The sequence below is a fragment of the Nematolebias whitei genome, chromosome 6 (genome assembly GCF_014905685.2).
Source record: "Nematolebias whitei isolate Nwh7 chromosome 6, NemWhi1, whole genome shotgun sequence".
NCBI classification, from domain to species: domain Eukaryota; kingdom Metazoa; phylum Chordata; class Actinopteri; order Cyprinodontiformes; family Rivulidae; genus Nematolebias; species Nematolebias whitei.
Genome location: NC_056503.1, coordinates 22752220 through 22758442, shown reverse-complemented (window position 1 = coordinate 22758442; position 6223 = coordinate 22752220).

Here is a 6223-nt window from a genome sequence, read left to right as displayed (position 1 = left end):
TATATAGTTTAATTTGATCATTTTAATAATCTGTATTCTTTTTAATTTACCAGAAACTTCAAAATAAAGTCTCATCCTGTACTGAAGCCTGTTTAAGGTTCTTAACACCAGCATTACCGCCACCAGCTGGTAAGGCACGTGATGTCAATTTGAAACCTGCCCACTGAAACCAGAATTGAAAGCATAATGGAAACACAATGTGTACCGTACCGAGCCGAGTAGAACCATGCTATCCCGGTACTAAAGGTACTAATGGAAAAGGGTCATTAGTGTTGTCTCTGGACGTTGAGGGAGGTTTGTGTAAAGAGTCACCTGTTTCACTCAGACACAATGGCCTTGTCTATGACTTCCAGCTTCTGACAGAGGGACCCACTTGTAGCTGCTATCAGCTCCTCTCAGGGACCTCAGAGGAAGGAAACAGACCGGGCTGCATCATCTCCTGCAGGGCTGCTGTGTATTTTTGGACTGACTTTACAACCAGGGGAAGACCCCTGGAACAGGAAATCACCCAGCATGCCACCAAGCAGTTCTGACAATTTTTGGTCCTTGGCCACAGATCGACTGAAACGCTATGTGGTGCTCCAGCATTCAGACGGTGCCGAGAAAGGAAAACCCAGAAGAACAAAAGAGCCATCATCCTTTCAGTACTGGATGACCTGTTCCACATTAAAATCTCCCCACATCCCAAACCTACTGACCCTGCCCAGACTTACCACGCCCAGAGACATGCAGTGATTTAGTGTGGGCACAAACGATGAAGCAGATGCAACTAAGTTCATGTTCAACAGAAGAGCGAGCAGCTGATGCAGACGTCTGCATGCTCAGGTGAGGAGAGTACATGACAAGAAACAAAATTATTGTAGAACTGCAGTGGAACCCTCAAATACAAACAAGTCCAAACCCAATGGTTGTCCTCCTAAAACATTTGATCACTGTTGACGATGTTTGATAGTTTTGGATGGGTGTGCTCTGTTTGCACGTGTTAAAAGCCTACTTTATTAATCCCAGAGGGAAATTTAAATGTTGTAATTCATCATCATGGTTTCATTAAAGAGTTGTTCTAGATGCTGATGACTGTGGGCAGGAGGGATCTCTTGTAGAGGTCTGTCTTACAGCTGATCTGAAGAAGCCTCTGACTGAAGACACTCTGTTGTTGTATGACAGTCTGATGAAGAGGATGCTGAGGGTTGTCTATAATGTTCTTCATTTTATGAAGAATCCTGCTTTGTACAATCATCTCCAAAAGTTCTACAAGAGTCCCCAGAACTGAGCCAGCCTTCTTTAGGAATTTGTTGAGCTTTTTTAAGTCACTTGCTCTGGTGCTGCTGCCCCAGCAGATGATGGCAGAAGAGATAGAGCTCTCTACAACAGACTTAAAGAAGATATGCAGCATCTTGATGCATATCTGATGGCATTATGATAATAATGATATGATAATGATACACATATTTTATCATTATTTGCATATCATTATCTATATAATCTGTCTCTTGACCATTAACTGTAACAAAGTTAGATAAACAGATCAGTTCTGTTGTGAAAACCAGTTTCTTTCAGCTCTGTCTGCTTTCCAAAGTAAAGTCACTCTTTAGCCGTAACGATCTAGCAAAGGCCATCCTTGCCTTTGTGAGCTCTAGGCTTGATTACTGTAATGCCTTATATGTGGGTATTAATCAGTCTTTATCTCTCATTTACAGCTTGTACAAAACTCTTCTGCTCGCTTGCTGACTAACACACGTAAATATGAACACATCACTCCTGTCCTTTCTTCTTTGCACTGGCTCCCGGTTCAGTTTAGGATACAGTTCAAGCTGCTGCAGTTTATTATTAAAGCTTTGAATGACCATGCACCACCTTATATTTCAGAACTTTTCAAAGTCCACCAGCCCAGCAGAGCTTTACGGTCTGCTGGTCAATATTTGCTGGAGATGCCTCGCTCAAGGTGCAAACAATGGTCAGACCAGTCTTTTTCTGTTGCAGGCCCAACAGCCTGGAATACTCTTCCCTATGAGCTGCGTGCCATCTCTGATCTGGTTCTGTTCAAAGCCAAACTGAAACATACTTATTTAAAAAGGCTTTTAATGTTTAACTTTTAGTATTTTAGTATTTAATATATTTTTTTTATCTCTTTTACCTTCTTTTATTCTGGCTGTGTTTTTAATATGCACTGATTTATTGTGTCGTTTTTATTTTGTTTTATCTTGTAAAGCACCTTGGTCAATGGAAGGCGTTGTTGGAAGGTGCAATAGAAATAAAGTTGATTATTATTATTATTATTATTATCATTTGAAAACAGGTACCAGTTCCCTGTAAGTGAACACAAGAGTGGGTAGTTTTTTTTTTCATATTTAATTTTTTGTGTGTGTTTCAATACATTCGAATGCACACATTTTACAACCTGCTTTAACTGCCAGCAGCAGTTTAGTTTATGAAAACAGATTTTCATGATGAGAAAACAGAAGGCTGACACAGAACATGGTGTAGTGCACTGACAATAGACGGATGCTACAATCTGTCTAACAGGACAGAAAACTACACAATACATTCTAAAAAAAATGTAAGTCAGGTCCTCTGGACGGGTTGATTTTATTTTTTTTTTTAACCCGTCCAGAGGACCTGACATAACTTTTTTTTTTTCTACCTGGATTATTGGGCATGCATCAGGATACATAAGACATCGTTGCAGATGCACGGTGGGTTCATGTTGTTCACTGCAATGGTTCATTTAGAAAACTCACTAAAACACAGTGGAGCACATCAGCAGACCTTAGTGTTCTTAATGCAACTTTCATGTATCAGAAATTAGTTTAAAACAAAAGTATTAAATGAAATCAAGTACAGAGTACTGTTTTTGTAACATTATGTAACTTTTTCTCAGATTTGGTTTCTTTTTTGAACTTTTGAAACTTCTTTGTCCCTGCTTCAGTTTTCGGTGTGGCTCATCTGTTTTCTGCTGTGCGTCTGAAGGAATGTGTGGCAGAGCTGAGTTTATTGGTGTTCACATGAGTCTGACCTCGGGGTGTACAGGGTTGTTACTTCATCAGCTCGGGTTTCACGCGCCCGTCCACTCGACGAGATCCACTTGATCACTCAGCAAAAGCGGCCCTGTTTCTCACATGCAAATTAAGGATTGTGTCAAATCTCCGAAACACCACGTAACATTTGGCATCCATTGTGGTTGGTTCTGTGTGGGCAAATAAAAGTTCAAATGGGTTCCAAATGCAGCCTTCACTCAAACTGTCTGAGGACGCAGGGGTTCATCTTCGTCAGCTCACATTTAGGCCCTCCTTCGTAATCACAACATTAATACGTTCAACTGAATGTTGAATATTTCAGCAGGTATGTGAAGACAGCTGACAGCAGCTCACAGCATCACCCCCACTCTGTGATAAAATCTGCTTCTTCAAAGCTTTACAAGATTCCCATCACAGCGCAGGCCTTCTGTACTTTTATTTTCCATCAGCATCAGCTGTGACGCCACAGAGGCTGCATAGACGGCGCAACCCGAGGCGTGAAAGAGATTTTTCCTGAAAGTGTCATTTATCTCATTGTAATTAGACTCACACCAAAGTTTCCAGTTGAAGTTTAGTCCTCATTGCGCCAAAGCCTGCACACACCATGAAAGAAAGGATTAAAGGTGAACTTCTCACCTATACTGGCTACACTACAGTCCTTTAATGGAAGGTACAGAAAGTGAGCAAGAGGGAGTCACCCCCCTCCCCCCCCCCCGCCCTCGATCATTTTCCTGCTCCCTCCACTTTGCTGCTGCTGCCCCAGAACCCACCTTCATTAAAACTCACCAGAGGGTTATGAATGGGCCTGTCTGGCCCACTGCATGGCCTTGAAAGCCCAGCTGGTTCCTATTACAGACTCTTACAACGTGTTTGCGTTTTATGTGAAAATGTGTGTGTGTGTGTGTGTGTGCGTGCGTGCGTGCGTGCGTGCATACATGTGTGTGTTGATTGGAGACGCAGTCATGTGACGCTGAAGGGTAACAGGTTTTGGTTAATCCCTGGCAGGTAGTTCTGATGAGACCCAGTCTTTCAGGTGCTGCCAGCGTCGAGCTGGATGTGAAGACTCAGGGCAGGGGTTCACAAAGGCAGTGGTGATGCTTTGGTTTGGGGGTGGGGGGTGCAGCTTTGTTTTTAGCTCATATTAGTTCCTTGTGGATATCAAGAGCCTTCGTCCTCATCACCGTCACTTTTCAGTGCACTGTTGGGGTTTTTTCTGGTGGTTTCGGTCTCCATGTTGATTCTGCTCACGTGTTCCATCACATCTCTGCTTTTTGCTTTTATTTGCTTGACCTTTGTAAGTAATAGTGAGCCTTTTTTATTAAGTGGCTCCCCCCCCCCCCCCCTCCGGTTTTGGATATTTCTTTCCTGGCTTCCATCCAAACACAGGCCATGGGTTTTAGGCTGTGTGCCAGATGTTTAGGGCCCATTTTTATGAAAGAAACTAAATCTGAGCGAGCCACGGAGGACACCGTGCATGCTCGGGCTCACGGCCTTTTGTTCTCATGTTGCTCTCTGTTTGCAGAGCAAGATGGAAGCTGAGGGCTGAAATGCATCATTCAAACAGGTGTCTGACTGTTTAAGCATCAGTTTGCAAAGGCAGGAAACAGTTTACACAAATCATAATTACCATATTTTTTGGCGTATAAGTCACAGTTTCTTTGCATAATTTGCATGCCCTGCAACTTATACCTCGAAGCGACTTATTTATGGATTTTGTCCCCCCATATTTATAAACCAATTTTTGGCTGAGATTTGACCATTTTCATTAATTCTGACTGAAAATATTGAACACTACCATGTTCAGCCACTTGATGGCACTCAGGGTGTATGGCATGTGGTTGTGTCATGTAATAGGTAAAAGTGGCTATTAATGACAGAGTCGGCTTGCCACAGTCTGTCACCTTCATCCAGCTCGTTTGGAACAACTGTCAAATCAGCTTCATTTTGCTGCACCACCCCAGCAAAATGCAGCTAATTTGACCATTAAAGTGTATTTATTAAGTAAAAGTTCAACTGAGACACACCTTTGTTATAATTTCGAGGAAACAAATACTTTTTGTTATTTGTATTATTTGTTTGGTACAAATAATTCCCCAGGCACAAACAGAGTAATATTGTGTATGCTGTTCAGTGTCAGGGCTGTGATCAGTCTTACATCAGGGAAACTAAACAGCAGCTAGCCAAAGGATGGTCCAGCACAGAAGATCAACATCATCAGGCCAGGACTCTGCGGTCTACACTCATCTCCAGGCCAGCGGTCACTCTTTCAGGGATGAAGATGTTCACATCCTGGACAGAGAGGAACGATGGTTTGAGAAAGGAGTAAAGGAGGCCATCTTTGTGAAAAGAAATCGTCCATCATTAAACAGGGGTGGAGGCCTCCGGGTTCAACTGTCCCCCTCTTACAATGCTGTTATTGCTAGTATCACTCAACCCCCTGTGAATAGTAAACAGCCATCAGTGTGCTAATGATCCATTGTTAGGCTGATGGTCCTTCTTGAGCATGTGAGCAGCTGGTTTTGGTTGTCAGCAGCAAACTGGTTGATCCACTAAGAGAAGGTGCTATTTAAGAGACTGAGCTGAATACAGCACCTCAGACTGAGGAAGTCTCTCGGATGAAAGACGAAACATTTCTACATTTTTTTGTTGTTTTGCTTTGGTTTTTTTTGGGTTTTTTTTGAATGTCCAGAGGACCAGATTTAACTTTTTTAGACAAACAAATAATTGTGTTTAAGTGTTAATCTTGTTAAATTCATGTTAAAGTCATACCGTGCATGCTCCCACAGCCGCAATTTGGCGGCCAATTGATTTTTGGCACAACACCGGCCCACTTTTCCAGGTTGTCAGCAGTGACGTATAAAATATGTGACTGATATGGCAAAGAGACATTATGTATTTTTCCACTTTATTAGACATATTTGAACTGATGCGACTTATAAGGCGGTGCAACGTGTACGGCAGAAAATACAGTGCAACGTAAATTTAGGCTGTCCGGTTCAGTTTAAATTATTGGGTAAATAGCCTGAAAGTTTTAGGGCCATTAGTTGAAATAAATTAAAGCAGGGCCTACGATGAGTCAAACTTATTATTTTGGACTGTTCTGAATGACAGGAAGTGTACATTGGTGAAAATTAATCCAAACAAAAGTGAAAAGAACACGTTTGGTTCCTGTCAGCACGTTGTTCTTCCGACAGTATGGTTTAAATTGA